Consider the following 11041-nt stretch of genomic DNA (forward strand, 5'->3'; position numbering starts at 1 on the left):
GTTTGAAGCTGGGCACCAGTAGGATAGGTACATGTGTGTGGCGTGTGGGGAATTGGGGTCTACCTTTGGTTGTCCTGGAAACAGGTCGGTAACGCGGAGCACGAAGGATGGGGCGTTTGGTGTGGTGGTTTCCCTGAGCACCTTGTCACTACTAAGGTGACGTATGACCCACCTGCAAGGCCGATGGGGGTAGTGATCTGGGCTGGCTTGTCCTCTGGCGACAAGCCCCAACAGCAAAATCACACAGAAACACAGTTGATGCTTGGGTCTCACCCGTGCGGGTCTCTCGGGCGCTGCCAGGGGGCTTGTTGGTCTGTCACTTTCCTCTGGAATGGGCATGTACGCGTCACGAGGACGTCCCACAAGCATGTCCTGTAAACAGAAACTCGCAATTCTCATCAGTCTCATCCTGCTTGTTATGAAGGTTGGGCTTAATTGACTTAAGTGGACACCACCTGACTTTGCCCTCCTTTTTGACAGCTGCGTACCCTCTCCCTGTGAGCATCAGCCTCCAGCCCCGTTCCCATTCGCCCAGCTCATTTCTAATTACCACCTGCGGGCCCTCCTCTAGCGCTCGGGTGGCCCAGTGCTTCTGAACGGGACTGTTTGTTTCATCTCCCCTAGGGAACTGATTTAGTGCTAGCAAAGCGGTTGCCAGCATACGCGCTTGATCTCCCGAGGGAATGGCATTGGCAAAGCCCTCTGCCTTTGCCAGTACTTCTAACTTGGTTTTCAGGGTCTGATTTCCCCTCTCTACTATGGCCTGCCCGGTATTACAGCGACCTTAGACGGTCACTGTGGTGAGAGAAGGACGAGAATCTTGTTTCTTGATCAGAAGGCTGATTTATTCATATAAGATATATAATACATTATAACTATACTAAAAGGAAGAAAAAGAGAGGTTGCAGAGAGCAGCTATGCCAAGAATAGAATAGAAAGAATGAATAACAAAGTTCTTTGCCCAGGGAATCTGTCTCTGAGCTCCTCCTGTGATTGGCCTTTAATGGTACACAAGGAAGATGAGCCAATCACAGGGACACCTGCTACATTTCACAACAGCTGATAACAATTGTTTACATTCTTCTTCTGGGGCCCTTTGCTTCCCAGAAGAAGGAGAAATCCCAAGAAAGGATTGCTATGAAGAAATGTCTGCAACATCTCACCTTTCTAAATTGTATAAATTAAAAGAAAAATGCTGATGTGAAATGAACAGGAGATTTCTTCAACTGTAAAATATACAATACTAATAAATCACTAAAACAATCCTACAATCTAAAAAAATGCAAAAAACAATGCAAAGAAAATTCAAGTCCAAGCAGCTGGGTTTCAGGAACAGTCCAAGAGCTGAAGTTGTTTCTTTTGGACATCTGAGAGTCCTTTTCGGTCCTGAAAACAGACTTGCTGCAAAAGTCCCATCAACAGTTATCAAAAACATATTGACAATCTTACAACTATTTCAAACAATTTCAAACAATTTGAACAACTTTGGAATGTCCTTTTCTGGCCCTTCAATGCTTCAGTGCTTCAGAGCTGCTGCCCACTGTTTTCAATCTTTTTTTTTTTTTTTTTTTTTTTTTTTTTTTTTTTTTTATCGAAAATGAAAAGAGCAGCAGCAGAGCAGAGCAGTGCCAGAGAAGGAAAGGCCCTGGGGACCCTGGCCCATGATGGACCAGGAACCCCAAAACTGGCCCACAAAGGGGGACCAGGACCGGTAGGAGAAACCTCAACCCCCAGTAACACCAAGAGGCCAAATGCTGGCCCTGGCCCAAAAACCTCCTGAGCCCAACGGCCCAGGCCAAACCCATGAGGCAGGCCCTGCATTCCCACAGGCCTGCACCCTGCTGCCAGTACAATGGCAGCACGGGTGGGGACACGCTTCCTTTTCCCAAAACCACCGAGGCATGCCAGCAGCAGGGAAATAGAAACCTTGTCCAGCAATCCCATCTGGGGTCTGGAGATGTTTGTTCCCCACAGCAAACCACCTATGGTCTCCTCCATCCGTGCCCTCTCCCTCTGCACTGCAAACGCAGCAGGCTTGTCTCTCATCTGCCCCATGGTTTCATCCCCACCCCCTCCGGGCTGGGAACCAAAGGCAGAGCTCTCGGGATGCACCTGCCCCCCGCCACTAGGGCGCAAGAGAGGCGGCAGAGATGGCAGCCTCCATGGGACAATCCCCGAAAAACCACCCCCGAACCCGCTGAGAATGCTGATCTTAAAAGCAGGGAGACGGGCTGTCCCCCCAGTCAGCTGGCGGGCAGCCCCCGCTCCACGGAAGGGAAGACCAGCCGCCGGGGCCGCTGCTACAGCAACCGGTCCGGGATGGTCCGAGCTCGAACAAGCCGCCGGTTCCAGGGCAGTCTCTGACGCCGACACGGAGGACACAGCCTCCGACAACGGCAGGACTGCTGGGGCAGCCTGTGCAGGCAGCGGGGGGAAAGCCGGAACCGGGGAGGGAATCTCGCTGGATGTAGGAGTGGCCGCGTGCTTTTCCGAGGGTCCCGCAGGTTCGGCGCCGTCTCCAGCACCATCCTGAACAGGGACCGTCTCGGCTTGAGGTGGAGAGGAGGCCGATGGAAGCGGCAGAGGGGCCGGAGGGGCCGGAGAGAACAACTCCCTCGCTGAGCCGGAAGCTGGAGACGCGTCGTCGTCGCTTAGAAACTCAGCAGCCACAGAAGTGCCTCTTCTGCATTCTCAGACGCAGGCGCTGGCAGGGGCGGGACCGCCTGGAGAGGCGGAGACGGGATCACCTGGAGTGGCGGCCGCGCCGGTGAGGCGGGTCTTGAAGGCGGACGCAGCGCTGGCAGGGGCGGCACCAACGGCACTGGTTCGAGCGGGACCGCCCATTCCCATCCCCCCGGAAAGAGAGAAGGGGGGGGGGGGGAGAAGGTTCCGTCTGCGCAGGCTCTGGAGAAAGAGTAAAAAAAACTTCTTCGCTCGGCGCAGTTTCCCCCCCCCCCCGCCGCGACGAAGGGGGGGCCGGGCAGCCCCCACTCATCCCCTGCCGGGTCTTCTCCCACCGGGGACGGTGGAAACGGAGCCTGTCCATAACAGTTAGAAATCCATTGAAAAACAGCTGCTCTCCGTTTCAAAACTGGGAAGAGCTTTATAAATGCTGTGTAGATAGAAGGCAAAACACGTTCCTGGCCCCAGACGAACTGGAAAATGGAATTCATGCACTCCCAGACAAAAACATCCAAGGCGTACAGGACATCAGTAAAGAACCCAAAAAGCTTTGCCCATCGAAAGAACTCATAGAGATCTGTTGCTGACAGAAAAATCCCATCTTCTCTACACCATTTTTGCCAGAGGGCAATAAGTTTCTCCTCTGAAGGGGAGAACTGAACCTCTTCTTCCAAGGCATGTGTCTGCCATACCAATCGCCACAAACTACGAAGGGCTGGTTCATCAGGAAGGGAAAAGCCAACAGTACCTTTTGAAAGTGTCCAGCTTGCTCTGGCCAGCTCTCCGAACATCTTCCTGAAGGTTTTCCAGAAGAAGGTTGACTTGTGGTCAGCCTTGGCTGTGAACTCTGTCCAAATCAGGATCTTCAGTTCTGCAACTCCTGGCTTGATCCACTTCTGTGGTCACTTCAAAGCAACCATCCCATGCTACACATACAGGATTTTACCCAGCGCAGCAATTTTGCTCCTCTGGTCTTTATCAAATTAATTTTTGCCCTGACACGAGGGGTCACCAGATATTACAGCGACCTTAGACGGTCACTGTGGTGAGAGAAGGACGAGAATCTTTTTTCTTGATCAGAAGGCTGATTTATTCATATAAGATATATAATACATTATAACTATACTAAAAGGAAGAAAAAGAGAGGTTGCAGAGAGCAGCTATGCCAAGAATAGAATAGAAAGAATGAATAACAAAGTTCTTTGCCCAGGGAATCTGTCTCTGAGCTCCTCCTGTGATTGGCCTTTAATGGTACACAAGGAAGATGAGCCAATCACAGGGACACCTGCTACATTTCACAGCAGCTGATAACAATTGTTTACATTCTTCTTCTGGGGCCCTTTGCTTCCCAGAAGAAGGAGAAATCCCAAGAAAGGATTGCTATGAAGAAATGTCTGCGACAGCCCGGTACTGTTTTACGAGATACCTTGCACTAATGTGATGCCCCATTTTGAGGCGAATTCCTGTACTGGTTTGGAGGTGAAATTGGACCCATTGTCCATTTTGATCTGCTTGGGGATACCAAGCCAAGCCATGGCTGTCAGCCAGTGCTGAATTGTGGCCTTGGAGTTTGTTTTGGGGTGCTGTGTGGCTATGATCTTTCCGCTATAAGTGTCCACTGTCACTGCAAGCCACGCTCGGGGCTTCAGTAGTTCACACCAGGTGAAGTCCGATTGCCAGATCTCTGAACGCTTGAGACCTCTCGGGTTGACCCCAAAGGTCCATAGGGGTGACTTCTGGCAATGAGGACAGGTGGCTACCACGTGTTTTGCGTCTGCGGTCGGGATCCTGCATCTCTTCGCCAGTGCTCTGGCTCCGATGTGGAGCAACTCGTGCAGCTGATGAGCTTCCTGCAACGTCCATACGCCTTTTGCTGCGGCGTCCGCTTTGTCATTGCCGATCTGGAAGTAACCTTTGACTGGGTCGTGGCTGTTAACATGAATGACTGACATGGTGCCCTGTCGCGAGGAGAGTGCTTCTCCCAGCATTAGGGCTGCTGCTGATGTAGACACTCCTGGTTCTGCCATGGCTAGGCAAAGCCTTGCCACGAATATAGAGTCCGTTACTATGTTAAGGTGTTCCTCTTGAAAGAGTCCGCACGCCAAGATGACTGCTGTCGCCTCCAGCTGTTGCACTGACAGTGTGGGGTCACATGCTTTGATGCAATGCCATTGCTCTCCTGCCTGCCACACTGCTGCTGCGGTTGAAGTCATGGAGGAAGCGTCTGTGAAGACCTTCGGTCCTGGCTGCGGTCGGTCCATGACCTTTGGCGGTATGTCCATGTCGACAATGGTCAGCAGCTTAGTCCAGGGTGGTTTGGAGGAGTAGGAGATTTCTCCTCCGAAGCCGGTGAGAGCAAGGGCTAGGTACTCCGATATTGTGGCTGACTCCGTAAGTCAGTTGCTTGCGAAACGGAAGGTGGATGCTTGTCGGCTCAGTCCCTAGGTGTTTCAAAGCGAGTTTCCTGCCTTTCATGATGAGGTTAGCGATGCATTCGATTCCCGGGGAGAAAGCACGAGCAGGTCTTCCGAGAACCACCCATTGAATCGGTCGGGCCTTTTCAGAGGGTCCTTGAGCCAGTGCTCCCACTCCCCCCCTCGGTGTAAAGTGAACGTATAAGTCCAGTGTCATGGCTGGGTTCCACCTGGTGAGTGTGCCCATGGACATCTGGCTTTCGATGAAGTCGAGGGAGCTCGTTGCTTGCGGCGTCAGCTCCTTGGGTTCCCAGGGGTGCTTTCCTTTCAGAAGGTCATATAAGGGGTCCATGACCTCAGGAGGGATCAGGACGATGTTGCGAAGCCACTGCAGCGATCCCACCAGGCGTTGCACGGCGTGGAGCGTTTTGACGTCTCGACTGACCTTCGCCTCGGGGGGTGTCACGTAGGAGCTTGTGATCCCCACTCCCAGGAAGGTCACGCAGGGTCCTCTCTTGATCTTTGCGCTTGCGATCTCGAAGCCGTTGGCCTGAAGGGTTTCCGTGATTGTGGATACCAGGTGATCTACTTCGCTTGCCAATGGAGCTGCTACCAGGATGTCGTCCATGTACTGAATGATGGTTGCGGTGGGATGGGAGTGTCGAACTGGCATCAGTGCTTTGTCCACGGTGATTTGGCATATGACAGGGCTGTTTACAAGTCCTTGTGGGAGTACCCGCCATTGGAAGTGGAGGTTAGGCCGTTTGCCATTTCGGAATGCCACGGAAAAGGCAAATCGTTCTCTGTCCTCAGGGTGCAGGGGTATTGAGAAGAAACAGTCCTTGATGTCCAGCACTGCGCATGGCCGCCCTGCAGGGATGGCTGAGTTCGTGGGTAGCAGTGTCTGGACCGGACCCATGGGTTGGATCGCTTTGTTTACCTCTCTCAGATCGTGGATGAGACGATAGCCTTCTCCGGACCTTTTGGGAATCACAAATACAGGGGTTTTCATAGGCTGATGGAGGGTTCTATGTGACCTTTTTGTAGTTCGCGGTCGACCAGTTCCAGTAAGGCTGCCGCTCGAGGCTCTGTCAGGGGCCACTGCTCGACCCATACGGGGTCTGATGGATCCAGGTCAATTTGATTGGCAGCGGAGGGTGTACGACAGTGGCCCTTAGGATAAATTTGTAATCCGGAATCCTAGCATGGAAAGAACGTCCCTTCCTAGCAGGGGTGGAGAGTTTTGCAGTATGTATGGGTGGATCGCGACTGTCTGTTCTGGTCCCTTTTTCGTATGGAGTGTTATAGCCACCAGCTGGGTGCTTTTCCATGCCCGAGACTGCCCTCCCACTCCGTTCACTGGAGGGACTTCTTTGAATTGCCAATGTCCGGGCCAATGTGCTTGGGGAAAAATCGTGCAGTCTGAACCTGTGTCCGCCCAGAACTGTAACCCTATGACATGGGAATCCTGACTGCCATAAAGCCAGCATGTCCCCCACACCATCAAGGGTTCCCTCCCTATTTTCATGGCCAGGGCCACCCAGGGATCCCGCTCTGGGGCGTCTCCTGCTGGCCCTGTACCACCAGTGCAGGTTGTGGCAGTGGGGAGGTGCGAGGGTGCCGAGGGTGTTGCATAGCTTTGCCATTGCACCGTAGGCAGGGATGCAAAATTGGCTACTCCCTGTGGGGGGATAGGATATGAGGGTCCCCTGCCCCACTGGGGGTTGCTGTAGCTGGGCCGCTGCATATTCAAGATGGGAGGGGGCTGGACACGGCCCGGCTGCCCCCCCCCCCCCCCGTTTCCCTGAAGCCTGGATCTGCATTCCTTAGCCAAGTGCCCCTTCTTTCCACATGCCCAGCACGGTCCCCTAAGTCTCCCCTTGGCGTGGTGGAGCAGCTGCTGATAGGCGCCTTGGCTGGGGGCAGTTTACTGCCAGGTGGCCTGCCTGGCCACACTTAAGGCATGCCATCACACTGGTTATTGCAGTGTGAACTGCTGCTTGGATGGGAGCCAGGTGTTCTTCCTTTGTAACGTGCCTGATCATGGTTGCTGTATTAGACTCAGGTGGCAGTGACCAAAATGTCCTTGGTGGCTGAGTTACACTGCTGGCGCAGGCCGTCTGCCAGCACGGGACCCTTAGCCTCCGACGGCAACAAGGAGGAGTCCAATGCTACCTGAAGTCTGTCCACAAACTGAGTGAAGCTCTCACTCTCACTCTGTTTAATAGTTGACCATGGGGATGGACTGGCTACTACTTTAGAAGCCGCACGGATAGCTTCCCGGGCAGCACGGGTGGTTGTCATAACCTCATGGGCCCGCAAGCCCTCTGCCTGCGCCTGGGGGGTGATCATAGTAGGGTCCCTTCCCATGATTCTTTGTACACTGGAGCCGTGGAGCGGATGGTCAGGTCCCGTTACCTGGGCTAGCTCCTTTGTGCATTGATCTTCCCACTCCTGTTTAAAAACTATCATCCCCGCACCATCAAAAATCATTCTACACGTCTCTTTAATATCAAAAGGCAACATATCATCCCCTCCGAAAACGCCGTCAATGAGTGTGGTAGCCATGGCAGAATTAATTCCCTTGTCTGCAATTGCTTTGATTATTGCTTGGATTTCCTTTGGGTTTACAGGGGAGTAAGTCCTCTGTTGATTATCGCCTGTTCCCCTCACGCGGACTGGGAGCACTAGGTTGGCAGACGGGCTCCACTCCACGCAAAACATTTTTATTTTCCACCAATCCGTAAGTGGAGCCCGGTCTTTCTCTGATGACCCCTTCACCCACGTGGGAGCCCTGCGACTAGAAACCTTGTATGCCGCTGATCTCCCTCTGTTAAAGCTAGAATCCGAATCCGAACTCCCTGACTCCCTCTCGTCCCAGACCGAGTCAGAGTCAGAGGCAGGAGCAGAGTGAGTTAGCACTTCCGGGCTGCTCTGCCTTTTTTCCGGGCTCCGACCCTGCCCCCTCCTGCCGGGAATCAGGCCGTTCCCTCCCCCTGGGGTCCCCCCGCCTTCTGCTGGGGGAGGTTCTTGCCCTATAAGGACTTAATTTAAATAGAGCGCTTTGATTGGTCTTACGCTGTACCGCGGGGGCCGCCCCTTCTCCCCGCTCTCCCGCGCATGCGTTCTGGAGCGCGCTGACTGCATTTCCGCCCCCCCGCCTCCTTACTTCTGCCCTCGCCATGTGCTTCGGCGCCATTTTCAAACGCATACGGCGGCGGTGAGTCCCCGCCGCTCCCGGCGGGGTCGGCCGCGTTCCGCACCTCCTCTGCCAACCCCCGCCAGAGCGCCCGTGCGTGTCCTCCCCCCTCCGATGGCGAGTCCGCTCTCTGGGGAATTTCTGCCGACCACGCCTCCCCCGCGAGACCGCCCGGGTCAAGAATCTCCGCAGTCTGTGTCACCGCACCTACCCCGGGCTGCGGGGGGGCCAGCAAGCAGGTTTGTGCGGCTTTCCAGGTTTCCTGCTCTTGTCGAGCTTTCTGCAGAGCCTGGATAACTTTGCCCCAGGATTTTAGGGCTTTCCCTGAGCCGGACAACATAGTGTCTTCAGCTAGGACCTTTGTGCAATCGTCCCACACCCCCAGATGCAGGATATCTGCGGGGATTTCTATAGCCCCAAGCTTAATGAGTCTCGGCAATGCGAGGGTTAAATACTTAATTTGACATTCTATCCCAAATTGTGCATGCATATCTGATACGACCTTTGCAATGGATTCCATGTTCCGTGCTGGTCCGGGGGCATCCCCCCCGCTGTAATCGGGCCCGCCGCTACAGCCGCCGTCTCCCGTCCAGGCGAGTCCCCGTTCCCCAGGCGCTGATCGGCTTCCCGGGTTTTCGGCACCAGATGTTGCCTTCTGATACAAGGCAGGCGGCCTGGTTTCAAGAGACAGCACGGCGACCCATTCCCCAGGGTCGCTCGGGCCTAAGAAACACGCTAACACCAACGTGGTGGACGATCAAAGGCGTTTATTATCTCTTCTCGTGGGGTTTTATAGTCTAAGGGGCTTCTACGTCAAAAGGGGGTCTGTCTTTACCATCTATGGTGAGTAAGGGGTGGAAAGTTACTGGGCAAATGGAAAATTACTGGCATCTGGTTCAGGGGGCTGCATTCCTATGTTAATTTTCTTATCTAAGGGAACAGGGCCCCTGTCTTCCCGTAACATCGCGAGATCTTCAGAATGCCTGGCCCTATCTGCTATACTAAATGTCATGCGGGATGAATATGTATGAACTTATTGTGAAACTGTATGCATATGCATTTGGAAGGGGGATAAAAGGAGGTCTGAAATTTTGAGGGGTACGCATGCCTTTTGAGGAGAATTTTCTCCGTGTGTGTCCGGTGCCGTAAATAAACATACTGAGCTTTACAACTTTTATAAAGTTGTGAGGTTTCTTCTTTACTCCGCAAAACATTATGGGGAGCCAGTCAGGAGTTCTCTGTCCCTGCAGGGGCAGGGGAGATAGACGGACCTCCAAGGCGCGCCCTAGGATTTTTTCCTGGTGGGGCTCCGCTTGTCTCAACTTGCCACCTGCGAGGACAGACAACCACCCGCTGGCCAGCGGAGGAAGATACGGTATGTACTGAGGGGCCCCCGGGGGGGAGGAAGGAGAGCAAGGGAGTAAACCACCCAGAGACGTCTGGGTTCAGCTGATAGAGCAGCTGTATTAGAGACGGGGTTCATCGTTCTGAAGAGCAGACCGTCAGCGGCTCTGGGGGTGAGCCGGGTGAACCTGTGTATGTGTGTATTGGGGATTCGTAGTTCTGATAGAGCAGAAGTGGTGAGCCCGTGTGTGTTTTGTTTGTGTGTGTGTGTGATGTCCGGACATTGTGTTGCTGTATGGTTAATGTGTGTGGTTAGTGCACTGTGTTTGTGATCGTGCAGGTGATAAGTGTATGATGTATAAAAGAGAGTAAATCTACAGTGCCCTACAGTGCGGGGGGGCCCAGTACTCCCCGTGTTTGAAGCAGCCGAGTGAGACCAGCAGGCTGCAGGGGCAGGGAGAGAAGTGCCCCGCGGAGAAGTGAGTGGAGGAATGTCAGTGATGGTATTCATCGTGTTTAAATGTAGTGATTTGTGTAGATTTGGTACATTTTAACCGTGAGTATGAGCTCAGAGAGTTCCTCTGCCTTGGATGTTTGGACTTGATCTCTAGACTGTGTGCTGTTATTTTGATTGTGTTCAGGAAAAATTGATGTGAGAAAATGCCAAATTATGGTATGCTGTGTTGTGTTGAGAAAAGTGAGCACTTTGAGAGATATTCCCTTTCCCAGTGATTTTGTGTGGTGATTTTCTTCCGCTGCATTGTGGTAATTTGATTCTCAGATTGTATAGTGGTGTTTGTGGAGATTTTAAGATTTTGTTGCAACAAGAGTAGCATTTTACATAGGAGAACTATAGTACGGTGATTTATGCTTAACTATGATAAAGCGAGTTAAAGAAATTCCAAGAATTCTCCCCCTCACAGCAATTCAAGCCTTGGCTCTAGTGAATTTGAGATAAAGGGGGGGGGGGGGTGCGTGTGTCTGTGTCTGTGAGCATATCAGAGTTTCGGCTATGACTAGCACAGCCTTTTTGCAAAGCAGCAAAACAAGTGTAAGTAGACACAGTGCTTAATTAGATTGTGCAAGAAGAGAACTAGAAAAGACTGATATTTTGTAAAACAGAGTTTATATAGAATAGATGAATGAGATGAATTAGTTAATGAGACTTATGAGATTTATGAGACTTCAGTTGGTACTGCAGTAAATCTTTACTGGAAACAATCTGCTGTAAGGATTTAAAGTTCTCTGTAACAAAAGGATAGCCTGCCTTTGTGGGCAATTTCGGGGAGCCTTTGGGGCATCAAGAGGCTAGCATGCTGTGTGAGGTGACAGTGGCTGTCCCCTGGGCACAGGGACAGCTCTGGCTGCCCCGTCTCCCCAGGGAACATGGGAATGGCCTGTG

The sequence above is a fragment of the Zonotrichia albicollis genome, chromosome W (genome assembly GCF_047830755.1).
Source record: "Zonotrichia albicollis isolate bZonAlb1 chromosome W, bZonAlb1.hap1, whole genome shotgun sequence".
In the NCBI taxonomy this organism is placed as follows: Eukaryota; Metazoa; Chordata; class Aves; order Passeriformes; family Passerellidae; genus Zonotrichia; species Zonotrichia albicollis.